The 27,797-nt window shown below is 40.8% G+C and overlaps 1 protein-coding gene across 46 annotated transcripts in view; it reads left to right on the forward strand.

Annotated features, from left to right (window-relative positions):
- LOC123615475 (uncharacterized) overlaps positions 1–27,797 on the forward strand; it is a 166,525-nt gene that overhangs the window by 79,800 nt on the left and 58,928 nt on the right. For 44 of the 46 annotated variants that reach the window (XM_074358776.1, XM_074358777.1, XM_074358739.1 and 41 more), the window contains 2 exons: positions 4,521–4,720; positions 5,024–5,146. The gene's annotated coding sequence lies outside the window, so the exon portion shown is untranslated. Of the gene's footprint in view, positions 1–4,520; positions 4,721–5,023; positions 5,147–19,931; positions 22,970–27,797 lie in introns of those variants that run through there. The other 2 variants (XM_074358765.1, XM_074358752.1) reach the window with 2 other exon arrangements.

A 27,797-nucleotide genomic window follows, 5' to 3' on the forward strand; every position in this document is an offset into this window, starting at 1 on the left:
AGATAGTAAATGTCTTCCTTATGGGTTTTATATTTGGCATTATTCTTAGAAATACTTTCTTATAATGGAATAAATCTCTTCTGTAGGTTTTTTAATCTCTAAGATGGAGATGATAGTACTACTTGTTATAGTGAGGGTAAGTTGAGTTAATATGAGCAAAGTGTTGTATTTACTGTTACTATTACTTTTTAATATTTATATCACTGTCTGTAATTTTTCTTGTGGTCATTATGACAGGAATAGAATTTATTCTTTCCAGGTGAGTCTCTGATTGTCCCAGGACAATTATTGAATTCACATTTTTCTCTTTGATTTGAAATCCCACAAAATACTTCTGTACACTAGAGTCTATTTTTGAGCTCGTGGTTCCTTTCTGTCAATCTTCCTTTCTTATTCCAACACCATATCTTACATATTGTAAAAATTTATTTAATATTTTACAGTCTGATTTGTTTTTGATTCTTTTCTTCCATCCCAAATTTTCTTAGCCAGTATTATCACTTTATTATTCCTGAAGAATTCAAAAATATTTTGCTCAAGTTAAAAAAAATCAGATAAGAGTTTTCATGGGATTTTTTACTAAGTTTTGAATTATTTTTAGGATAACCTATATCTTTACAAAACTGCTTTCCTCCATGCAATATGTTGATGTCTCTACATTTACACCTCTTATTTTACCCTTCAGCACAGTCCTGTAGATTTCTTCATTTAGAACATGGGCAGAATTTTTGAGTTTATCCCAGATTATTGTTTATGTTTTTGTTAATTTTGTAAGTGAGAATTGTTTGCTATTGTATTTTCTAACTGCTTAAAACTGACACTTAGAAAGGCAGATTCGGTTTGTAAATACTCACTTTGTAACTTGTCATTTAAATTTGGAAGTATTAAATACTTGCTCCAGAATCCTTTCTATTCTGTTTTTAAAAATTTGTTTCCAAGATTATCAAAATGGTCATAGCTAAGTAGTATAGGTGGGGAGAGAGATGGAGAGAGGTAGTGTGGCACATGTGCAAACTGTGAGCAGTTTCATGGCTGCCTTTAGGGTGGAGAAGCTGCAGAAGAGCCCAGGTTAGACCAGGGGTGGCTTTGTATGCACTTGAAAGCCAGCTTTCCTGCCTATATGGTGAAGCCTGGTGGGCGTGGCAGGTAGATGATCAAGGTCTGATGAAGGTCATTGGCTGCACAGAGTGCTGTATCTGTGAGAACTGGAGACCATCACCATGGGAAACGCTTGGTGCCAGGAACACTGCAGGGGAGCTGGGGATCCTGTGTGTTAAGGATTTTCCTGTCCTGGGAGTGGGAAGATCAGACTCTGCATTCAGATCTGAGTTTGAATTCATCCTCTCTTGTTTACTGGTCCTCTGACTTTTGTCAAGTTATATACCCTCTTTGAACTCCTGTTTTCTTGTCTCTCAAAACAGGAGAATTACAGCCTGCTGCTAGAGTGTTTGTTCAGGGTAAATGATTTGTGTCTATAAGATTCCATGTACAGTCACAAGCTCAGTGAGAAATAGGCTGTCGCTTCTTCTGCAACTCGGTGCTCAACAAGACATCGGGGGAAAGCCAGTCCCTAAATTGTATGTGACGCAAGTAGGAACAAAATTAATGTTTTGCCTTTCCCTAGCAGTGTTCTTACTCCTTTGCTTCATTTACCTCTTTCCTCCTTTCCTTTCCCCTCTTTCACCAAAAGAGCTTGAGTCTGTCTCAGAACACTAGATCCAAATTATTTTAAAGGTTGGCTCATCCCCTTGAAATGACAGTGACATAAAAAAATCTATTCACATTCCAGAATTAATTGTATTTGATTTATATACACACACACACACACACACACACACACACACACACATATCAGGCTACCTCCCACTTGCTGAGGGAGAAGGACCACTTTTTCTGAGTTTTCATTCACTGAGCATGAGAGCAAAGTCTCTTAAGCAGACTTTCTCCTGCTTCATGCATGATATTTTATTGGATTTCTCTGTGGCCATAGAATTATTCTCCTATTAGAAGAGAGGAAGTGGAGACATAGACATTCTGCTGAGACATCGGTGTCATCATATTTGAGTTGGAAAGGACTTAAGACAGCATAGAGTCGTAACTTTTTATGGGTGAGGATCCATGATGGTGTAACTTGGACAAGAACCTGGGTCTTCTGCCATCGTGTCCACGTGGATGAAGAGGCAACTGGTTGGGGGATGGCAGGGATCCTTCTTGCTTGAGTTCCAGGGTCTTGCTAGTTTTCATTGCTCAGCTGCCTTTAGTTTATGTCCATGTGCCCTCTCATGGGAAGGTCACTCTGTCCTGATAGATTGAGTTTCTTATCAGCAAAAAGCTCTCGACCCACTCACATTTCCCAGAGTTTTTCTGCTGTCCTGCTGACACTTTATGTAAATGAGACCTAAGAAAACTACTGGATATAAAATCCTTATTTTTATCATTTGCCCTCTAGTTCCATAGGAATGATGTGCTGTTGCAGGCTGTCTAAGGCAAGATCTGAACAAAGATAGGGTGATAGGCTGTGCTGCTAGACCACCACAAGTGGAATGGGATTTCCACCTTATTTTTTAAAATCAGGCAGACGAGTTCAAATCTTGCCTTTACCAGTTACTAGCTTTGTGACCTTGAGGAAGAAAGTTTACTTTTTTGTGTCCAAATTTCTTTATCTGTAAATAAGTTCAGTGTTTATTATAGGGTTTTTGTTTTAGAATTGAATGAGCTAATTCCCTCATTTATACCTAAAATAATGATCACGTGGTTCTATGCTGGTGCCTTGGTAGTTGATTACTAAGGGACTCAGCAATGAGAATGGGGGTGGGGGACCCCTGGATCATAGAGTTTATATTCCAGGATATGCTTGTAAAAGACTGGATGTGCAGTGGATTTTTAGTAAATGTCCATTCTTTTCCTAATCCCCATTGATTGTATATATATTTATACTAATATATGAACTTTTTTTGTTGCAATTTAAATTTCTTTGTAGTATTTAAAATATGTAGCTATAACAAAAATACGTGAAATAAAATGACTTGATTTTTATTTTCCTTTCAATAAGCAAAACAAAAGAAAATAGAAAAGAAAGAAACTTTTGAAGGACTAGAAATAATTTTAATTTCCATGGAATCAAGTCTCTATATTAAGTTTTTTGGTTTTGTTGTTAAACGGCATGTAAAATTAATAGGTTGCGACTTCAGTGTTGATAGCTAGGTGAGTTTCTTGTTATTGTTGTCTTTGATGAATTATTTGCACTAGATCATAAATGATGTGCATGCTACATATTGGAAATGAGGAAACAGTGGAGACATACTACCTCCAATGTATTTTGTTACCGAGTCCAAACTCGTTCTGCTTGCCACAAGACAGGCCAATAAATTGGGAGATGAGGTGTTGGGTCAAGGAATAGTGACTTTATTTGAAAAGCTGGCAGACCCAGAAGATGTCAGACTGATGTCCTGGAGAGCCCTCTTCCCCAAGTCAGAATTCAGTCTCCTTTTATAGTGAAAGGGGGAGGGGGTGTGGTTGGTTGTTGCAAACTTCTTGCTGTACGAATTGTTTGTCCTTGGTATCCTTTGTTGTTGCAGCTGTCCATGTGGTTCAAATCATGGTGCCCCTGTAAAACCTCCAACAAAACAAAGGTTATTCTCTATTTTGCAACTTGAAACTCTCTACATAAGTGCAGAAGAGCTAACGTCCTTAAAGATCAGAGCCCGGAGAATAGGCTCTCCTTTATATTTCAGGCTAATGGCAACTTTCTTTCACAAAAGGTGCAGAGCTAGCAAGTCTGAGCCTAGAAAACAGGGCACAGGGTTACAGCCAAAGGAACAGATCTAACACGGAGTCATATTTCTTCTTTCCTATTACAATTTCTTTTTCCATCTCATAGATAATTTTAGTAAGAAACATAAGCAATTTTGTATTTTTGCTTCTTAATAACCGATAAGTGGGCTGACTACATTTTTGTGAGCAGGGAAGCTGTGCGGTCCTTGGGGTCTCAGCAAACTCTTGTTGAGGGTGGTTGACCCTGCAACATGTCTAATGCCCCCAGGAGTGTTGGTGAGGGTCCCCCCAGCTTGGGGCTCCATTCAGGGACCAGCATATTGGCATTTCCCTCTGGAGTCCACTTTTTCGTCTGCAGGAATTTTTTTCAGACACTGTGATAGAAAAATCACTCCAGCTGGGGATAATTAGGGAAAAAAGGAAGAGGAAAAGGGTTTGGAGTAGAGTAGAAGAGAAATGCAGAAGATCAGGGAGCCTGGGGGCTTGGCAGCTGGGCCTAGGAAGAGAGGGTAACAGAGGTGGGGAGAGGCCCGGTTCCGGAACCAGCTCCTGCACCTGTCCCCGCACCAAAGCCACACAGCTTTTAATTGGCCTGGGCCACTCTCCTGGCTGGATGTCACCCTGGGCAGAACCTTGAGAACTGAAGTTGAGGGGTGAGATGCACTCACCTAGGGGGTCACAGAGGACTTTGATCAAGTCCACAGTGCCTTTTCTGATCTTGTGTCTTCACTTGCCCTTTATCTCAGGATCTGAGGAGCAGGAGCAAGGTACTCAGGGAGAGATCCAGGAAGACATCCGACTGTGTTAAAAGAGGACAGACACAGTGACACGAGGAGCGAAGACACTTGCAGCAAAGTAAAATGACTTCACAACTACTGCATCAGAGCTGCAGGTGTGAGAGAGCCTAAGCCTGTCTCAGAGTGCAGGGGACAAGTGGAAAGGAATGGTAAAATTTCCACTGACAATTTAAATTTTGTTAAATAGCCTGCTACTGTTGGTTGTATCACTTGAATAAATGCAGGTATATTTCTGTGGGCATTTATAGGTTCACTCAACCCCACCAGCCCCTCTTGCCCCCATCATGGGTGGGTTTTCTCAAGCACAGTGCCCCTCCTGCTTGGTGGGGCCAAGCTGCGGGTCCTCGCCTGGGGCCGGGCTGCTGCAAGGCACTGAGTCCCCGAGGCACGGCCTGCGAGACATGACAGGAACATCTCTGCTCTTGACTGGGGGCCTCCTTTTCCCCCTGCAGTGTAAGAATGCTGGTGACTCAGAAGCATGCATCCAAGCCATCCTTCCGTGTCCTCACCATCTAGAAGCAGAGCCTGAATCTTCTGAATTTCTCCAGAATGTGGTTTACAATCACCTTCGACAAGTGAGTGTGTGTCCTCTTAAAATTGGAGGAATTACTGCCGTTTTCCTGGAACTTACTCACCACTAGTCCATCTGATGTTTCTGTGCTAGTATTCAGTATGGCATGCTAAAAGTTCTGGAGTCAGATATTGAAACCCTGATGAAGAGGATTATTTTATTTCCTTATATGATAGCCTTTTACTTTCAAAATTCTGAATTTTCGGTTCTTTCAGGATTTTAGAGGGGGGTTGGAGTAACAACTTTGCTCTTACCGTCCTTGCGACCTGTTGCTTTATGCCTCTAACCCGTCTTCTGTCACTTGTTAGGCGGTTCCATTTGTAACACTGTCCAGGTTGTTCATATTATAAAACATAAAGTCTGTGAAAGCACAGTTCCTTTTATTCCGAAGGCATTTCACAGATACTACTTAAATCTGGGTGTGGTTTCAAGAAGACAGATCTATTAGAACATGTACTTGCAGGTTGCTAGTGCAAAATCCCCAAAGCAAAAGTCTAGCTCAACATCTAAAATCTTTCTAATCTACCTTGGATTTGTATGGATAATTGAAGCAGTTTGCTAAGAACTCAAGACCAGGGTTAGAATACAGGCTGGTGTAGCTCAGCAGGTCCTCCCAAGCTGATACTCTGCCAGGGGGCAGGGCCGAGGGGAGGGGGCGGGTCCTGCCCTCCCTGAGCTGATAGTTTCATGGCAAAGAACTTCACCAGGTGAAGAATTTGGAGTTTCTTCTAAGAACAGTGCGTTTGAAAAGAGTCTTAAAAGCACGGGAGTGACAGAATCCCATTTGTCTCAAGTAGGGAAGAGCGGCTGGGGGGCCACAGGGAGACTCACGATTCCATGTGGGCAGTATTGGTGGCTTCCACCTGAGTGGTGGGACGGTCAGTGGGAAAAAGGGAATAGATTGAAGACATGTCAGATAGTAAAATGAAAGGATGAATGATGTCTGTGAGGGTAGGATGGAGTAAGGCCAGGGTTTCTGGGTGGATTAACAAGGTAAATATTGGTCTTGCTGTGTTCTGAGGAGGGAAAGCTGCAGAGGGAGTTCTGGGGGAAAACTGATGAGTTCAGCTGTGGGTAAAATGAAAGGCTGTTAGATGTGTGGTCTGGCAGCTCAGGTGAGAGCCAGTAATGAGTAGGGGGGAGGGGAGAGAGACCTTCAAATCATTTTGTCTTGTGAATATAGAAAAAAGTGTGAGTAATACACTTACGTCTCTATATTCTGGATTTAAAACCCATTAACATTTTGCTATATTGACTGCAGAGCTTCTTAATTCTTTTAAAAGAAATAAAATAAATAGAAACAAAATAGTGGAGTTTATGAACATCTTAGAGTTGAGGTGTGTCCTTGTATGTATTTTGATACCTCATCTGTTTATAACCATAATCTATTAAAAGTTAACTAGTTTAGCATAAGAGTTAAACAGAGGGATGAGACACACACTGTTGGGGGTTGAAGCTGATCTCCTTGGGCAAATTATGTAGCCTCTCAGTGCCTTAGTTCCAACTTCTGTGACTGCCCCCGGGCCCCTCATCACAGCTGATTTCCTAGATTAGAAGTTGGGAGAGAGGCTGCTGTAGGGAGTGAGAAGTGGCAACTGCCAGGGACACTGAAGAGAGAGACAAAAACAGATTAAAGCCGATAAACTAAGTACAAAGAAATACCCTCAGAGAGAAAGAATCCCACAGTCTTATGAGCCACTTAGCATAAGGGAAACAAAACCACGTGGACCCAAACTTCTTGAGCATGTGAGTATTGTGGGTGGAAATGTGTCATCAGAAAAGGGTTGAGAAAAGGCCTTTTGGTTTCCCTTGTTGTTTCCGGTAAGGATGGACAGCAGAAGGGAAAACCCCCCGCTTCAAAGTGAAAGCTGCTGTTTTGTGTGAAACTGATCAAAGGTTGGAAACCAGTCATTAGCAGTGCTGGCAATTGAACAGCCTTCTGGATTTTGTGGGGCACCTACTGTGACTTCCTGGTGACCTGCTGGGTAGGGGCTGGGAGATGGGCAGTAGGTCTGCCGGGTGACCCGAGCATAAACCCGGGCTCTGAAGCTGCTTGTCTGACTAGCAGACCTGGGCACAAGCAGTCTTAATGGGGCAGCTCGGGATGTGGCCTGGGACACCTGCCACACTGAGGGCGAGAGGAGGGCTCCCCTGAGTGGGTGTCCATGTGGAGAGTGGAAAAATCCACCTGCAGGGACGGAAGAGCCTCTGAGCAGGGTGCCGGATTCACAGGCATGACTGGCCTGAGCACGGAGTGTTCGGGAAGCCGGAAGTCATACGGTGGCCGGAGCAGCCTTGTTCCTGAGAAACTGGAGGGAAAAGATGCTGAAAAGGCAGGCTGCAGGCCGACCCTGTGGTGGGTCATGACTGACAGTCAAGGACTGGTCAGGCAGGCACGAGAGAACCCTGTGGGCGTCCCAGCTGTGGCGTCACACCGGAGGGAGGAGCAGAGTTATAGACTATGCCACTTATTAGCTGTGTGACTTTGAGCAAGATCACCCCACCTCTCTATATATATCTTCATCTGTAAAGTGACAGAGTAACAAGCTCGTGTCATCAGAAGGCTTAGTTTAGTTCTGATCCTCTGTGTCCAGTCCTGTCAGTGCTGCCCTGCAAGGTTCTGCAGTGGCTGCTCTTATCCTGACATGGGAGGGCGTAGAGGGATATTGTAGCACACGAGGGCAGGAGGGGTGTGCTTTATAAACAGACATGTAGCCGCCTGCAGCTGCAGACCTGCAGGTAGTTTGGTTGAAGATCGTGGAGAGGACTTTGGAGGCCTTAGCATCGTCTTAAGACTTGCTTTCCCTTGGGGACCGGAATTGCCTTTGCAGATTAATGTTGAAGATTTGGGCTTCTGGCAAAGCTGTTTTCAGAGATGGGTATATATGTAACATATCGTATAAAATAAAATGCTTTTATTTAATGTGTGGGACTTTGCAGCTGTTGGGAACAGCTCTGTTTGCCTGGTCTCCACGGAGGACACTAGGTGTCAGCAGAGCATGCGGGAAGGCAGGCAGGCCACAGTGCTGTGGCGGGGTGTTCTCCCCAGTAGGGCACTCTGCTGAGTTGACTCTTCTCTGAGTTTGGTTACCAGATGAGCAGACAGCAAATTAATGAGTTCCGGTGGGATTGTATAATGACAGGAAAAAAGAGGGACCCGTAGTTTTCTGGACTAGTACATGCATTTTGTTCTTGATCCAGTGTGTTTCATTGCAGATTTGATGAGTTGTGTCTGTTCTGGATCTGATTTGGGCTAATCTGTATATTTGGAAAGGAACTGAGATGGAATTATTGCAGGCACCTTGTGCCTTAATAAGTCCAGTGCAAACATAAACACGGATGAAGCATACGTTTGGATTTAGTGGTGTAGAGAAGGGTTTCTAGACATTACAGGGGAAGGCAAGGCAGAATTCCTCTTCTTTGTGGGTAGGGAATTGGGTCCACCTGTTTTTTCTGTAACGTTTTCTGACAGCAGTTTATGGTAATTAACCAGCATTGACAAATTGTGGCACACATTGCATTTAAGAGCTGGCCGGCTGCAAACTTGTGTATTGGACAGGTGGATTTCACAGACAAGTGATCAGGTAGATGGGAGAGAGAAGGAGCACAGGCATGGGCACCCCAGCTTCAGGTTTAAATCGCCATTTCCACACCATAGGAATTTGGACTAGAATGTAACCTCACTTAGCCTGTTGGTGAATCAGTAAAATGGGCATGATAATATTCATTTCTTCCTGGGTTTGTTGTAAGTTGCGTCAACTGAAATAAATGTGCAGCCTAAAAGTTAAGAGTTAAGTTTTATTTGGTGGGAGGACTCGAGCCGGGATGACAGCCTCTCAGATTGTTCTGAGGGACTGCTCCAAAGAGGTAGGGGAGGAGCTAGGATATATAGGAGCTTTACAACAAAGACCAGGAAGTTGGAACAATAAAAGATTGCTTGTTATCTAAAGAAAACCAGATATCTCAAGTTTAAAAATTTAGTGCTTTTCTATTTATGGGAGGAAGCAAATATTTGGGCTCACTGAATTCATTCCTTTGACAAGCACCTAGCTATCTAGGGCCAGTATCCTGTACTTTCTTATTCTGAGTCCCCTCAGAGGGCACCGTTGTGAGTGGCCGCAGAGGCTGGGCTGCAGGCCTGTCCTCGCTGGGGGGTGGCAGCAGCCTCTGATGACTTGGTTTCAGCATTCTTTGTTTACTGACATGGTTGCAGTATTTTCATTCACATTGTAGTACTTTCATTCACAGTGCTCCCCCTTGGTCCTAAATTCGACCAATATTTGAGAGACATTTCATGACCAATTTTGTCCCACGGTGCTAGAATGGCTCATTCCTATTTCAGGTGAAGCATCTTCTGAGCTGCCATTCAAGGTGTTAGGTGTTTTATCAGGCCCTGTTGATACCAAAAGTTCTCTGGATTGCCTGTCTTACTAGTCTATTATGATCCAGGAAATGTTCACCCTTCGATGCTCATTCCCATATCTAGAATCATACTATTACAAATTTTTTATGCAGGGCTATAAATTTTACCTATTTCTTCAAGATGTTTAGCCATCATCAATTTTGTTGTAGGCCTAGTTACACAGTGGGAAATGTAAGAGAACAATTTTATAAAATAGACAGGGTATAAGTAATGCAGCTAGTAAAGTTAATAAAGTCACGAGTAAGAATTTAACAGTCGAGAAGATATATTTTGGGTTAAAATTTTGCTTGTGTTTCTGATTGAGTTTGAGTGATCTTATGAGAAAGTTCATATTTATGGTCAGGCTCAGAGCAGGTATTAATTGTCCAGGTGAGGTCTCCCACCTTGGAAGATCAACAGTGGCCTAAACAGAACTATAATTTCTTTTTAGAATAACGTTTCTGAGGGCCATCTAGTTAGAGCCTTGGAGTAGGGAAACCCACCAAGGTAACAAAGAAGTACTAGACATAGGTAATTTACCATAAACTTAACAATGGGAGTAGTTCATAATCAAAGGTAGGAGAAATTATCAAAGTAATTGGTATACAGGCCTGGTCCGGTGTCTTGGGTCAGCTGTCTACCTCAGATGTCGTCTTCTTCTCATCCTGGCCTGGTAGCTTTTTCTGCATTTGGGCATTGTTTGAAGGTGAGCAGTGCTCTATAGGCGAGTGCACTGCAGGGGCAGTTTCTGATTGGAAATGAGTCCGAAAGTCCGTTTCCTTCAGCTTTCCTGTGTATGGTCTAGTTAATAGTACCTGATAAAGGGTCCTTCCATTCAGGTTGGAGACAGTTCTTTAAGTCATGCCTGTTCCAGTATGTATAAACCCCTGGCTGCAGGTCATGGGGCCTTGGAACTTTACCCAAGGATGGATTACTGAGCTTCAGAAACAAACCTAGAGTATCCTTTTAATAATTCAATTAAACTCTACAGCAATGTGACATAACAGCAAGGAATGATCTGGGAAGTGTCTAGTAAATATAGACCTCAATTAACAAAACTAGAATTGAGTATCCACTAAAATGTAATCTTTTTCTCTCTAAAGTTACCCTCATTTTTCGCAAATATAGGCAAATCATGATTAATTTGTTTACAAGTTAAGTCTGATTATTTGATCATATAGGCTTTTTTTAAATTGTCTGTGTTGGAATTTTTAATAAGGAGTCTCAGTGCAGAATGTGAATAAGGCCAGGAAAGCCACGTCAAGGGCTTGTCATAGATTTCTGCCTTACAGATTTAGGTAAATTCTTTTCTCTTTAAAATCCTTAAAATACCTTGAGATTTCTATATCTGTTAGGAGATGATCTTCCTCATTTGTCTGATAGAGCCACTGGGGACCTAAGAGTTTTTAGTCTCTTGAGGGATCAGGTAGAGGGAAAAGATGTGTTCCAAGTCTGCTTACATAGGTATAATTTATCAAATTGTTGTGAACCATATCTAGTTTAAGGAGAAGAGTTTCTTTATGTCTGGGAAACAGGTTAAAAGCCATAGTATTTCAAAAAATCAAAAATTATAACCATATTCATCAGTTTACTCAGTCCCATGTAACTAATTCTTTTAATCAGAGTTTTCATTAGACCTTTAAAATTCCTTACGCAGTTTATTTCAGTGCTATAGTTTGAAATTTATTAGAAACCAGTACATCTCCTTGAAGAGAAAGCATTTTGCAAAATCATCAGAAGAAAACAATTAACTGTCTATTACTGACAAAAGATTTAACAGCATGTTTAAACACCGTTACACTATAATCAATAAAGAAACCTGGTCACAATAACCAGAATTATGACTGGTAACATTTCAGATATACCAGAATTTTGGGGAGTCCATATAATTTCTAGAATATCTATATTAATAATACTTTCTCATACAATATAAACTAGGAAGATTTACTATTCATTTGGCAATACTTCCCATGTTATTTAACATGCCAAATGAAACTTACTAGTTTAAAATCTCTCTTTGGGATGTTCCAGGGGCCCTCAGTAGCATCCCAAAATTACCTGGAGATTAAAAGAACTTAAATTAGAAATTGATATTTGGGGAGCTTGTTAAAAGCTTTCAAAACACTTCGTCAGATAAATGTATAGATCACTGTAAAGAAGTACTTATTCATTAACAAGAAAATATTTCAAAGGTAAAGGCAGAACAGATCAGTTAAGTGGTATAAGAAGCTTTACAATCTGTTACTGAAGGTGGATTAACATTTTAAGAAAATTTTGTCCTCTTAATAGAGAGAAAACCAAATCTATTCTTGTACCAGCTTACTTCTAAGATTCAGTTACTTTGCCCAAATTGATTCTAAACTTAGCCAATTCTGACCACGTACAAAACTCTTTCCTCGGGTTTCCTTTTCCACAAGCCTTCCACAGATTTCTATTCTCATATTAGAGTGTCCCTTATTTTCTCTTCCATTCTGAAGTAACCGGCTTCAGGACAAAGTCACTATTTTTCATTATCAAAGTATAATTCCATTCCTTATATCTCCCTTTACACACTTATCTTACTTTCCTAGGATACTGAGATCTTTCCCTTAATAATAGAGACTATTTCAGGGTGGCACCAACTATTTATTAATATTTCTAAACACCTTTAGTTTCTCTGTAAGAGGAAGTTAAATGTTAAGTAATTCATATTTGAATCTTATTTTATCTCAAAATGGCATAGCTATTTAATCAACTCCTCTCATTTAACTTAATTTAGCACAATTCTAGAATTTAAAGGTACCAAATATTTAGAGATTATCTTAAGCATACATTTTAAAAATATATTTTAAAGAATTTACCCAAAGCTCTCATCTCATTTGCATTTAATTTACTTAAAATTTTATCACACCACATTACTATTATTTTTTTTGACAAATCTGCAACACATATAACAGGATCTTATTTGACTTTCATTAAACCTAGGTACAGTAAGGTTATTATACTTAATATTGATGACTTTAAAGGCGTCTATATTAATTAGAACATACTTAAACTAAACAATACCAAGTATTATCTTAATATTGATTATTTTCAAGTTTATGTGAACCTGAAGGTCAATTTGGTCAGTTTTTATTTTAAAAATACTTAATTTGTAAGCTCTTATTTTTTACGTCAATTAAGCAGAGCTCTTTGACTTTGATTTTTTTTTTAGCCATAGAAATATCTCATATCTATAATGTATATGCAAGCTTATAAATAGAAAAAAGCTAAAGATTTCATAGCTTCACTTTAAAACTTACCTATGAGATAGGTATAATAATAGTTGGAGTAAGCTGAATTTGCTTGCTCAAATCCCTAAGGCTTACTATTTTTGAAAAAGCATTTAATATTTCGTGACAAAGTCTGAAGGACCCGTCAGAGTTCTGAGTTCTAAAATGCGAAAAATTTCTTTGGCCTTAAGTTTTATCTCGTTGAGCTAATTAGGCTCAGTCCTGGGTCACTGTTTGCTGTATTTACATTTCTGATATACAAGACAAAGACACACGTTTCCAGTTCCCCAGAGAACTGCTCTGTCACCTAGGCCCAGTTGTATCTCCTTAATTTGCTTTTTTGTATCAGTGACAAGAACTGTAAACAAAGAATTCCATGTTTTAAAACTTTAAGGTTTACTTTATCATGTCTTCCAAAGCTTGCATAAGGCATTTAGTAAGGTCTCTTTTCCTTGAGTTATTAAGTTAAACCCAGGGTAAACCTCTTATTATTTTTTTTTTGTTTATTAGCCACTGAATATTTGTTTTTCTTACGTTTTATTGGACGGCTCATGTAACTCTATTTGTTTCCATTAGTTTATTCAGTTACTATTTTCTGAGGGACAGATATGTGCCCAGCCTTATAATACCAAGAAGGGAAGCGTTTTTCCATTGAAACATATCTATACCACAATATAATTAAGCAAAAGGTTTCTATAAAGCCAATTTAAATATACCAACTTTACAAACTTTTATCTCAATTTTATTAACTCTTATAACTTTAATTTTAATATTTATTAGGTTTAATCAATAATTCTTATTTATAGAAGGAGTGACAGAAGCCTTTTTCTTTTTAATTTTTTTTCTTTTCTTTTCCTTTTGTGCACTGTATCTAATTTTATAGAAAAGTCTCTGGGATCACCAAGTTTAAATAAAACGGACTTGTTTGAACTTTAATTTTGGTGGGGCAGTAGTTGATCTCTTTGGTCTTTTTTTTTTTTTTTTAACTTTACGTAGTGTAGTATCAAAACCTTGTATTTAAATCCAAAAATGTCCATTTTATTTATCTCATTCAAAATAACCATTTAAAAATATTTACCCATTTGGGATAAGCCCATTATCCTTTTTTTTATTAAGAAAAAATCTTTAGACATTTTTACATTCCTTTTTCCAGTTACTCAACCTAATTAACATTAATTATTCTAATTTTTTATTGTCATCTCTAAAACCATTGATGGGAAAGGAAAAACACAAATGTAGCTTTTCAAAGCAGTTTCTTTTTATAACTAAGTTCTTAGGTTAACCATTAGATATATTTTTCTACTTTTAAACTTGATTTTAATAGGTACCAATAAAACAGCTGTTTATAATGAGAGCTCTTTCACCTTTCACCAATTTAAGTTTTTCCAATTTAAAGGATCCATCATATGGCCATCCATTTATATATATATATATAGTGATTTTAAACAAATAAGATGAAGAGGCTTTTCCAAATGAGAGTGGGGGTGTTGCCTAAATAAATTCAAAGTTCACTCTCCAAAAGGTAAGCCTTTGTCATCCAGGCTGATGCAACAAAGTTTAAGATGGCAAAATGCCTGAAAATTGGTATTATAAAAGGATAGTTGAGAATCCCAATTTATTTGCGTGGCCACCATATGTACACAATACTTGTACCTTTTGCGAGGCAGAGTCCAAGTTCTCCTTTAAAAAAAAAGGACACACATATATACATACATACACAAACATCAAATACACAGAGAAAGATAAAACGTTTACATTTCAAGGACTAAGGAAGAGAAATCCAAGTTCCCCCTAAAGGAGTTTTTGTTTTTATGAGTTCAGAATTCCAAAAAATGTTTTTATCAGTCCTGGTTAGTTACTTTCAGAGTGAGATTTTATTTTTTTAATTCCCAATTAAAGTTGTAAGTTTTGTACGTATATAAACCTGGCTGGGGTATTAGTTGGAGGCTGGCAATCTGTCATTTATTTTCGTTCCTTTTCTTTTCTGTTTTGTTTTTTTTTTTTTTGAAAGTTCTATTCCCCATTGTAAGGTCGGGTTCTCAGAATAAAATTGCTAGTAAGTTTTTCCGCAGGGACAACTCTATGGCATGAAGTCTTTGCCTCTACCACTCCTGCAAGATTCTCTGTCACCCGAGAAAGCTGTTACCAGCTAGGGGAAGGGTCCCATTTTTGGAGTTGAAAGGTTCCTCCTAAGAGTTTTACTTTTATTCCGAAAAATTCAATGGAGGTAACCAAATTGAGGAAAGCATTAGACCAGCCTCTTACCTAACCACTCAGTCCTGAACCCAGTGTCTTTCAACTTGGACCCACTCGGAACGTCTCCACTGGGTATTTTCCTGGTATCTTTCAACCAGCCCCACATCGGACGTCTCCTCAAGGTGGGTATTTCCCGTTATCTTTCAACCAGGCCCCACCCAGTATGTCTCCACTGGGTGGGTAATGCCCCCCAGTATTTTTCACCTGGAGGGCCAGGTACCTGGATACACCGCCAAATAAAACTCAGGATCATCAAACAATATGGGAGATCCGAGAACCAGGAGAGACTCACCCAAATGCATCTGGACTCCCCGAGGAGGCGGATGGGCACAAAGGGCCACTGCTGGTACCAAGGCTCCGGTTACTCGGAGAGTTCAGGTGGAGAGAAGTCTGCTCTGGGTCCCTTCATGGTGTCCAAAACTGTTGACTGAAAAACATGTGCAGCCTAAAAGTTAAGAGTTATGTTTTATTTGGCGGGAGGACTCGAGCCGGGATGACAGCCTCTCAGAGCACTCTGAGGGACTGCTCCCAAGTGGTTGAGGAGGAGCTAGGATATATAGGAGCTTTAAAACAAAGACCAGGTAGTTCGAACAATAAAACATTGCTTGTTATCTAAAGAAAGCCAGGTGTCTCAAGTTAAAAAATTTAGTGCTTTTCTCTGTATGGGAAGAAGCAATCAATTGGGCTCACTGAATTCATTCTTTAGAAAAGCACCTAGCTATCTAGGGCAAGTATCCTGTCTTTTCTTATTCTGAGTCTGCTCAGAGGGCACCATTGTGAGTGGCTGTAGAGGCTGGACTGCAGGCCTGTCCTTGCTGGCTGGTGGAGGCAGCTGCTGATGTCTTGGTATCAGCATTCATTGTTTACTGACGTGGTTGCAGTATTTTCATTCACATTGTAGTATTTTGGTTCACAGACTGATTATGGATAATCTGGAAACTTGGAAAGGAACCGAGATGGAATTACTGCAGGTATCTTCTACTTTAATGTGCTGTGTGCAAACATAAACACGGATGAAGCATACATTTGAATTTAGTGTTGTAGGGAAGGGTTTCTGCACATTACGGGAGAAGGCAAGGCAGAATTCCTCTTCTTTGTGGGCAGGGATGTGGGTCCACCTGTCTTTTCTGTAGCAGTCTCTGAGAGCACTTTCTGGTAATTAACCAACATTGACAAACGGTGGCACATATTGCATTTAAGAGCTGGCCGGCTGCAAATGTGTGTATTGGACAGGTGGATTTCATAGGCAAGTAGTCAGGTGGATTGGAGAGAGACATAGCCCAGGCCTGGGCTCAGATTCAGGTTTAAATCGCCATTTCCTCACCAAAGGGCCTTGGACTAGAGTGTAACCTCTCTTAACCTGTTGGTGAATCTGTGAAATGGGCATGATAATATTCGTTTCTTCCTGGGTTTCTTGTAAGTTGTAAACAGTACTATAACACACATGAAGCACTTAACAAACAGGCACTTAGCAGTGTTCACTGTGTCCGTCAGCCCCGCTTAGCGTGTGTCAGAGCCGTAAAGGCAGCATGAGTCTGTTGAGGACGCACTGGTAGCCTCCTGAATAGGTTGTGAATTTGGTGATTTCCTTTAATCCTTGTAATTCTATGTGCCATGGGCCGTTATTTTCATGGACAAATGAGGAATCTCAGGGTAAAGAAGACTGTAATTTGCCCAATGTCAGGCCATAATTTTGGGTGCAGGGGCCTCGGTTCAGCATGGGCCCCTGGGCTTTATGCCCTCTCGGTTCAGCACCAGAGCCAGAAGTGGGGCCACCTGCCTCCCAGCCCAGAATATCCAGTAGGCAACAAGACACACCTGGACATGTGCTGCTTAAGCAAAAGCTCCAGAGGGGAGGCACGTACTAAAGGGATAAACATAAAAACAGACGACTGCAAACTGTGATCAGCTCTGAGAAGGAAAGGAACACGCCTCGCCGTGCAGAGCTGGGAGCTTTCCCGTCGGGGCTGCTCTGGGGGTGTTCATCTCAGCTAAACAAGCTACGCTCCTACACCAAGGCAGGAAGGCAGGGCACGTGTGACCAGGTAGACTGGGTCTCGATGATCATACTCACTCGCCATTAAGCGGCAGCTGTCACGGGCACTTACCTAGTAAACAGATGTCGGCCATAATCATCACGCACTTTGCTTGGTAGTTTTATTGGCCTCATATTTGAGATGAGGTAATTGAAGCTGGGGAGATTGCTGCATGCCCGTGATTACCGTGCAAATACCCCAACTGGTCTTTCAACCTAGACTGGTGATGGCTGTCATATCCCATCCCTGTGAATGGCATTGGGTAGCTTCTCCCAAGTGGCCCAAATGACTGACATTGATTTTCTTAATTCGTAGGAAATGGTGTGTGACGATAAGAGAAAAAGGTAGTAAGAAATTGTTTGGAAAAATAGAACAAAATCCAATACTTCCTCAGCTGGGGAAGCGTACCCAGTTTCACTCATCCCACTAACTGCCTGGCACCTCCTCCCTGCCAACTCCGTGTTCAGAAGCCACTCTGAGCCTTTGAAGAACATTTTGCCTCATGACACTGTTGACTAGGTCCTGCGAACTCTCTGTCCCTGGTTAACTCTCTCTTGAAAGCCATTTAAATTTTATGCAGGCTCCTCTGCTCAGATGTAAGAATAGCCTCTTTAAACTTCTTGATGCAGCTCCTTAATGATGATCTTGCGAAGGAAACCTAGCCAAAACCTGGGATGTATGCACATAGTGACTGTAACCACAGCACTTTGTGAAGTTCAGAATCAGAGGGGTAGGAGACTCAGGAAAGGCATTTTAAGGTAGAAAGGGGAAAGTGAAAGGACACAGGCTGTGTGAGACTGAAACATCTCGGTACCAGCCAGCAAGGCACCTGCGTTCAGGATGGTGTGTGGGGAGTGCAGAGTTCTCACAAAGAAAGAAGTGGTGGGATAGGATGGAGAACAGTTAGGTTCTTGACTTGGGAAGGAAAAAGTGGGCTGAACATTTCCTGGTTGAACAAGAGGACTGTGACATGATGTGCTTGTATTTTGGAGAGAAGGGATTTGTGGGGACAAGCCTAGGGAGAACGCTCTCTTGCTGGGGAGTCAGCACAACAGGGAACCACAGAGAACCTGGCTGATCCCAGGGCCCTTGCTGGGGGAGTGGCTGCCCGCCAATTTGAGCCCTGGTAGCTGCTTCTGTCCCTTAGCTGGGGCCTCAGAGCTCCCTTCACTGCGGCCTCAGAGCTCCCTTCACAGCCCAGTCATGTTGATACAAGAAAAAAAAAACGTGGGGCATGAGAAGGGCTGTGTCCCAGGCTTTGGTTGAGCCCCTGGGATGTGCCCCGCCAGATGTGGGTCCTTGGCTTCGTGCTGGAAAGTATTCAAGAGCAAGCCACTGTTGAGTCAAGGTAGATTTATTCAGAGAGATACATTGAAAGGCAAGAGAAAGGCCACGAGGTGTGGGGGTTGGGTGCTCAGATTAAAAGTAGGTACACACTCCACAGACAAGAGTGTGGGCCTTTTCCGAAGAGGGAGAGAGAGGGGTGACCGCAAGGAGGAGGCGCTGTGTTGCTGGTTTTCATGGGCTTGGTGGTTTCATATGCTAATAAGTAGAACGACCAGCCTAAGGGCAAGGGGATGGAATTCCCAGGGATTTGGCCATTTCCCACCCTTTGACCTTTTGTGGCTAGCCTTGGGACTGCCATGGTGCTGGAGGCGTGTTATTCACCATGTTACTACTACAATGGGTGTATAATGAAGCTCAAGATCTGCTAGAAGTTAAATCTCTTCATCCTTAGCCTCAAGGCCTATTGGGGGTTGAATCCTTCACCATTTTGATGTTAATTGCTGTGGCCTTCCTTGAATGGCTGTGCTCTGCCCCCTTCCATCCTGTCTCACTGTGATGACACAGAGAGAGCAAAGGCCGGTCCCTGCCTGTGCTCCTGCTTTTAACAGGGGGAGGGGTGGTGTGGGCTGAGGATGACTCTGAGTGGTGAGAAGGATGTTTCAGATTTTCGCACGTGGGATGTGGGGACCTGCCAGCAGCCACCGCAGATTTATCTCACGGGCATTATCGCTTGTGTCACTCATCTTTTTCTATTTTTTTTTTTTTTTCAGTATTTAATCTAAATTGAATATCAGGTTTTTTTAGGAAGGAAATTTCTCTTTTTCTTTCCTTTGGGGCTCTTTTTGGGGCGTAGGTAATTAGGTGTATTATCTGTTAGTGGAGGCCCTGGGGCATGAACTCAGGACCCCGTGCACGCTAAGCACATGCTCTACCACTGAGCTCTACCACCCACCACATCATGTTGTTCTTTTTGCTTTAGCTGCCAAGAATCTTACAGCTGAATTTCTAGTCGGCCTTTAACACTTACCCTGACTTCATGGCATCCATTTTTATGACATTACCTCCCCCTGATTTCATTTAAGTATTGAATCTCCATTTTCTCTTCACTCTCACTTTTGTCTTTTTGTTGTTGTGGTTTTTAAGCTGTGTTTAAAAAATTGTTTAATTTCTCTTTTAGCAGGAGGCTGAAATTAAATAAATATGTAAACAAACTTCTCACACTTAAATGCTTTTATACATTCTAAGATGTTAAATAGTTACTTAAAAACTGAATTGAATACTAAATTTGTAACATTTTAAAATTATTTTTTAATTTTTTATAAATGTATAGCTGATTTACAATATGATATATGTTTCAGGTGTAGAATAGATGCACAATATTTAACATTATGCTCCATTTATAGTTGTTGTAAAACATTGGCTATATTCCCTGTGTTGTAAGATACATCCCTGTAGGTGTTTATGTTACATGGAGCAGTTTGTATAAGAAAGTTGGTTAACGCAGAGTCTGGGGCGTGGCTGTGTCTGACCCAGGTTCATGGTCACCCTGCCTTTCAGAGCCCAGGTCCTCACTTTTGTCTGCAGGGGAGCGAGTGGAGGCAGCTCTCATCAGCACTGGCATCACTCTCTGAGTGGCAGTGACAGCAGTGACAGTCTGTGGACGTGCAAAGTGTTGTTCCAGGAGCTTTACATGCATTTCTTCATTTAATGATTAAAGCCCTCCTGTGAGGTATCGTTTTATGTTTTTAATGAATAATATATTTTATTTTGATATTGATAGACTTCAAACCTCTGGAAAATTTACCTGAATAGTAGAATAAATGCTTAAATACAGTTCACCTAAAAGGGCAATATTTGGATTTTTGTGTCTGGCTTATTTTAGCATAAAGTTTCAAGGTTCATCCATGTTGCAGCCTGAATCAGTACTTTATACTTTTGGTTTGATAATATCCTTTTTCTTTTTTTTTCGTTTTTGGTCTATTTAAAAATATTTTCATTGAATTCTAGTAAGTTTATAATGTTGCATCAGTTTCTTGTGTACAGCACAACACTTCAGTTATATAGGAACATACCTGTATTCATTTTCATATTCTTTTTAAACATACGTTACTATAAGGTATTAAATATATTTTCCTCTGCTATACAGTATAAACTTGCTGTTTATTCTATACATACTCAGTATCTACAAATATTGAACTCCCAATTTATTCCTTCCCACACCCTCTGCCCTCTGGTAACCATAGTTTGGTTTCTATGTCTCTGTGTCTGTTTCTATTCTGTAGAAAAGTTTATCTTTTTGTTTGTTTGTTTTTTGTTTATTTTTTTAGATTCCACATGTGAGCGATCTCATATGGTATTTTTCTTTCTCTTTCTGGCTTACTTCACTTAGAATGACATTCTCCAGGTCCACTGATGTTGCTGCAAATGGCATTATTTTATTATTTTTTTATGGCTGAATAGTAGTCTATTGTACAAATATACTACAACCTCTTAATCCAGTCATCTGTCAGTGGAAATTTAGGTTGTTTCCATGTCTTGCTATTGTAAATAGTGCTGCTCTGAACATTGGGGTGTAGGTGTCTTTTTGAATTAGGGTTCCTTCTGGATATATGCCCAGGAGTGGGATTGCTGGGTCATATGGGAGGTCAATTTTTTGTCTTTTGAAGAACCTGTATAGTGCTAACCACAATGGCTCCACCAAACTGCATTCCCAGCACAGTGTAGGAGGGTTCCCTATTCTCCACAGCCTCTGCAGCATTGATTGTTTGTGAACTTCTGGATGATGGCTATTCTGACTGGTGAGAGGTGGTACTTGATTGTAGTTTTGATTTGCATTTCTCTGATAATGATATTGAGCATTTTTTCATGTGCCTATTGGCCATTTGTATGTCTTCATTGGAGAAAAGTTTGTTTAGGTCTTCTGCCCATTTTTGGATTGAATTGTTTGTTTTTCTTTCTTATCAAGTGTAAAAGCTGTTTACATATTCTGGGAATTAAGCCCTTGTCAGCCTCATTTATTGCAAATATTTTCTCCCATTCCATAGGCTGTCTTTTTGTTTTGCTTACTGTTTCCTTTGCTGTGCAAAAGCTTGTAAGTTTAATTGATCCCACTTGTATATTTTTGCTTGTATTTCTATTGCTTGAGTAGACTGCTCTAGGAGAACATTGCTGAGATATATGTCAGATGTTTTGCCTATGTTTTCTTCTAAGAGGTTTATAGTCTCTTGTATTCGTGTTTAAGTCTCTAAGCCATTTTGAATTTATTTTTGTCTATACTGTGAGGGAGTAGTCTAACTTCATTGATTTACATGCAGCTGTCCAGTTTTCCCTACAGCATTTGCTGAAGAGGCTGTCTTTACTCCATTGTATGTTCTCACCTCCTTTGTCAAAGATTCAATGACCAAAATTTTGTGGGAGTATTCTTGGTAATTTTCTTTATCCATTCATTGATGGATGGATATTGTTTGTAACTTTTGGCTACTCTGAGTGATACTGCTATGAATATTGATGTGCAAATTTTTGTGAGAATATGTTTTCATTCTGTTGGGTGTACAGTTGGCCCGCCATATGTGTAGTTTCCACTTCATGGATCCAGATGGCTGATTGTAAAGGGACTCGAACATCCTTGGATTATGGTATCCAGGGTGGGGGGTTCCTGAAACCAACCTCCCGAGGATACTGAGGGATGACTCTATACGTAGGAGTGGAATTGCTGAGCCATATAACTCTAACCTTTTGAGGAAACACCAGACTTCTCCAAAGAAGCTGCACCACTGTCCTTTCCACTGGCCACATATGAGGTTTCTCTGCCTCCTGAACGACACTTGTTTTTGTCCATGTTTTGATTATAACCATCCTAGTGGGTGTAAAATGAGATCTCATTTTGATTTTGATTTGGCTAGTGATGCTGAGCATCTTTTCATATGCTTTTTGGCCATTTGTGTATCTATTTAAATCCTTGGCAAATTTAAAAATTGGGCCAATTTTCTTTGTATTGTTCAGTTGTAAGCATTTGTTATATATCCTGGATACTAGTCTCTTATTAGATACATGCTTTGCAAAATTTTTCTCCTATTCTGCAGATTGTCCTTTCAGTTTAGTTTTCTTAACATTAAAACAATTTCTTTACAGGGGAGGTAATTAGATGTATTGATTTATTTTATTTTTCTTGCCAAGCACGCACTCTATCACTTGAGCTACCCCCATCCCCTGTCATTTCACTTTCTTGATGATGTCCTTTGTAAGAAAAAGGTTTTAACTTTGATGCAGTCCAGTTTATCTGCTTTTATCTTCTGTCACTTGTGCTCTTTGTATTGTATCTAGGAAACCAAAGCCTATCCTAGGACCACAAAAATTTATACTGTGTCTTCTTTTAGAAAGTTTATAGGTTTGTTTTTATGTTTCTGTCTGTGATCCATTTTGAATTAAATTTTATTTGTTATATAAAATATGGGGGTCCAGATTCCAGATTCATTCTTTTGCCTGCAGATACCCAGGTGTCCCTGCACCATTTGTTGAATAGACTATTCTTTCAGTGGAGTGTTGTTGGCACTCTTGTGAAAAACTGACTGTAAATGTAAGTTTTTTCCCCCTGGGTTTTTATTGTGTCTCATAGATTTATTTATCCAAACTTATGCCAGTACCATACTGACTTGAGTACTATAGCTTTTTAGTACCCTTTTAAAGTGAGTCCTCCAAATTTGCTCTGCTTATTCAAGATTCTTTTGGCTGACCTGGGCCCCTTGCACTTCCATATGAATTTTGGGATCAGTTTTTCAATTTTTCCAAAGAAGTCAGCTGGAATTTTGATAGGGATTCCACTGAATTAGTAGATAACTTTGTGGAGTTTTAACATTTTTAACAATATTTTCTAACATTCCATGAAATTGGGATGTCTTCCATATATGTAAATCTTTTAAATTTCATTTCGGTGATACTTCAAAATGTTCAATGTTCAAATCTTGTAAATTATTGTTAAATATATCTCTCATTTTACTTTTAATGCTGTTGTAAATGGAAAGGCTGAGCTTCTTAAGGGTCAGACTATATATCAATTTGTTTATTTCTAGAATTCCTACACAGCAAATACCCTAGGTTTATATTTGCTACATAAATCTATCCACAACTCTTCCCACCCACTTGTTATAAGAACCCAAGAACCAAGTTAAGCTACCTGAACACCTACGTGGAAGTGAAAAATGAGACCCTTGGGTGGGGCTTTGTGCAGATGATACTGAGAGCTTATTCAGGTTGGCTTCATGTTAATTTCTTTAAACAAGCCTTTCAGTGTATATAGTCAGGTACATTAAGAACATGCCCTTTTGATGTGCAGAGGAGCTAAGACTATCATTTTCAAATAATTTCTCATGAGAGTGTTGTACTTGAAACCTAATTTGCATCAATCTTTGAAGATTTATGTTTCAGGAGCTTTGACTAAGGAACACATGTCTTTATTCAATGACAACTAAATGCTCAAGCAACATGTAAGAGTTTGAGCAAACTGCCCCCGCCCCGTAGTGCTGGTTGGCTGCAGATGTAACTGGAATCAGCGCTTACCTATGCCAGTACGCTAGCGCTGATCTACTCAAAGGGGTTTGTCCAACAGTTTGTCAGTAGTCTGTTGGACAAAGCCATAAAACATTGATTTAAGGTTGCTGGAAAGGAATCTATTCTTATTAATATTAAGTAAGCACATATTGAGTGCTTACTGTATGTTGGGAATTGTCCCTCAGCCTCACATGAATATTATTTCTCTTAAAACCACACATATTGTCTTGTAATTCTCACTTTACAGATAAAGAGACTGAAAATTAGGTCTTCTCTCTTTTGGGGGGTGCTCATTATCAATGACGGGAAGTTGTAAGGGAAAAGATACTGATTCATCCTGAGAAAACATTTTTCTGAGAGTCAGCAATGAAGAGGGTGACCAGTGAAGAATGTGATCATTGTTCGAGTGCGATGAGCCCCGGGTTGTACGGAGTCAGCATCCTTGTCCTGGACAAGGCACGTTTAGAGCTGCGTGGTGAGTGAGGAGACGCCGCCGCACAAGGAACGCTGATGCCCGGCCGTTGGGCTGTGCTCAGGCCCGGTGGGGCTTTCTCCTAAGGGCAGTGGACCGTCATTGACAGATTTTAAGTAGGGGAGTGGGGTGATCTCATAGATCCATTTTTTCTTGTAGAATGCTTGGAAACATTTAGAAGGCTCGGCAGGAGGTGATGTGGTGAGTCAGAGTAGAGTGGCTGCGAGGTGCAGCAGTGTTCAATTTTCAAGTGGTTTTCAGTTCCAGGTTTGTGGCTCAGTAGCCGTGTCACTTTGGATGACACACTCAAGGAAGTGAAACAATTTATCTAATCAATTAAAGCAGTGATGTACCGACTTCCCAGGACTGCTGCGGAGATCCAGTGAGATAACATGTGCACAGTGTGCAGCGTGGTCCCCAGCACAGAGTCAGTGCTGAGTGAGTGCCAGTGAGTACGTGATAGGACAGGCGTGGGTGGTGGGACTCAGTACTGAGGAAATTTGGGCCCTGAAGGAGGGGTCCAGGCACATCTGTGAGTGATGGGCCTGAGCTGGGAGAGGCAGGGAGACCTTGCCCCCAGACCAGGGGCCCTGGGCAGGACGGCTATTGGAGGAACACCGTCAAGTCAGCTCTGTGCAGATGGAGATGGAAGTGCCCTTGAGATATCTAAGTGCAGTGTCACGAGCTCACAGAGGAGGTCTGGGCCCAGGCTGTGCATTTTCCTGTAATCTCAATCCCTGAGGATGCCGAGGTATTGATCCCTGAACGTGAAGGCATACTTTACAGGACAAGTGAATAGTAGTATCATCTCTGTCATCAAAGCTCACGTCTCTTTATTCATCACTCACTTTGCTAATTGGGTACTTACAGATCTCACTTCACCGCCCTCCCCTGGGCTCAGGCTCCACAGTAAAGGGCTGGTGAGCATCCCTCTTTTCCAGAAGAAGACACATTTAGCTGGTAGCCTTCTATACATTGCCAGATTTAGAATTTTAGTTTGTTGTTTTAATTCTATTTTCTGTTGGCCATCTCCTGACAGGAGAGAAGATTTACCTCATGGTCATGTTTCAATTAGCTGTTACTGAGAATTGCTGATCTGATCCATAGTGTATGTATTTTATTAACTTTTTTAGAAAATTTATCATTTTTCTGTCTTTGCCCTTTAATTTTGTATGCCCCTTCAAGGCTCTATCCTATTTGGGGCCTTATTTTTTTTTAATTAAAAAATGTCTCTTAGCAGTTAAGAAAACAAAGGCAAAGAAAAAATGCACATGATTCCTAAATTTAGAAAATATCTAGTATGTTTTCTGTCTCGGCAATGGAGGGTTCTAGAAACTGTTGAAAACCTTCATTACAGAAGTTCCTTAAAATGCTGATTAAGAAAGAAAACCTTCCTTCCTCATCTTTCAAGCTGCACAGCTAATTGTCAAGAAAATGAGGGGAAATCCTCAGAAGCCAAGGCAAATCAGAAAGCAGGGATTCTGGGAGATAAGCGAGCCTTAGAAGCCCTGGGGTGCCGGTTGGCTCCTGAACTGAGTTTCAGTTGCCTTGACAGGAGGGCAGGAAGTGAGCCCCACGCCTCTCACACTGGGAGTTGGATGGCCGATCATATTTCAGGCCAAGCCCATCCCTAGAAGCCTGGTTTACTAAAGGGTGAACTAGGAAAAAATATTACTCAATGCAAGAAATTAAGGAAATTCAATTTTGTTGGAAGAGGGGAAAAATAACAAATCCAAAGTAAGGATACAGTTTAAAGCTGTTCTGGCATGAGAGTGACCACATACTCCTGGCAGAAAAGCACAGCTACTCCTGGAATGAGAAGTTGTGTTTTGAAAGAATCAGTGAACAGCCATTCAGAAAAAGGCCTCCAGAGTCTTGTGGATCAAGATACTGGACCGCAAACACCTCTCTTCGAAGGTCTCATTCAAATAACCAGGAAGGTTTTAAAGGAAAGAAGCCATAATCATAGTTGTATTTATTGACATTACTATATGCTAGGAATTCAGATGTGACTATGGAGTTGTCTCCTCTTTTATGGACCTTACTTTCTCTTTGGGGAGACAAACTGCCATAGGTGGGGAGCTTGGTGGAGGGAGGTGTTAGTCTGTTGTAATTAGCCAGGAGAGGAGATTAAGAAAGCAGTGAAGGGTGGGTGAACTTTTTAGCTGAGGACAGTCTTGTTCAGTTGGCTTTTATTTGCAGGCTCGATGAGTTGTCACTGGAGGGAATTGATCTTACGGAGGATGGACTTAGCTCAGGCCTCTTTAGAATGGACAAGAGAACCTGGAGAAAGACAGTCAAATCTGTGCAGACATTAAAGTTCACTTGAATGTGCTCCATCACTGAGCCAAACTTACGACAAATATGCAGCACTTCTTGAGGACAGAGAAGTGGTTTTTAAGGTTCTCCAAGAATGAATCCCAGGGAACCGAGATGGCCAGTTGTCAAACTGTGACTTTGCTCTTTGGATGGTGTACCCACCATGGGTATTGGCCTTTTATAGGTTTCCATTTCTCTTTAATACATGTCAGGTGATGAGGACGTGGGCACAAGCGTTTGACACCTTGTCGAGGTGACTTTGGGTACCTGCCTAGAAGCACGGGCACAGTTGCGGCTGCGTCATACGTCTTGCCGCCCATCCCGTTCCCCGGCTCCTTGATCACGGCTGAGTGGTTCCTTGTTGACCTGTCTGTCTCCTCTGTGACATCATAACCCATGAAAAGACCGGAGCGTATTAACTTGGCTTTGTTAAAGTCAAAGGAACAGATCTAATATGGAGTCAGATTTGTTCTTTCCTATTTCAGTAGTGCCATGGAGAAGGCATTTTGGGCAGCTTTTTGTAGGGTTCTTGAGGCTTTCTCTCTCAGCCTCTGGGCGCCTCTATTGAAAACCCTTCATAGCTGTCTGGCCTGCTGGAAAACCACTCCGACTGTTTTGCCCTGAAGATGTGTTCTGTTTATAACTCATCTCTACTCCTTGGAAAACAACTCAATAAAAACTCAGTTGGTTTTCCACCAGCCATGGGCAGGGGTGAGGGACAGCATGTTATTATTTCATAAAATAATAATATAATAATAATAATTATAATTATAATAATTAATAATACTAATAATAAAAGAAGTCTTAAAACAGCACTGGGCACATAGGAGAGAGTCAATAAATGCTTCCTGGCTTAAATCAAAAGTGATAACTCAGTGATTCCATGGCTGCTGTATTTGCTGAGCTGGTTACTCCTTTGCTCCATTACACTTTTTTTTTAACTGAAAAAGAAATACATGCATATGGTTAAAAAATTTTCAAACAGAGCACAAAAATACACAATTGAAAGAAGTTTTCCCTCATCCTCTGTTCTTTCAGCCCTCCCTGGAGATGCCACTGTTTACTATCCTTTGTGTGCTTTTCCA

The sequence above is a fragment of the Camelus bactrianus genome, chromosome X, assembly GCF_048773025.1.
Source record: "Camelus bactrianus isolate YW-2024 breed Bactrian camel chromosome X, ASM4877302v1, whole genome shotgun sequence".
NCBI lineage: Eukaryota > Metazoa > Chordata > Mammalia > Artiodactyla > Camelidae > Camelus > Camelus bactrianus.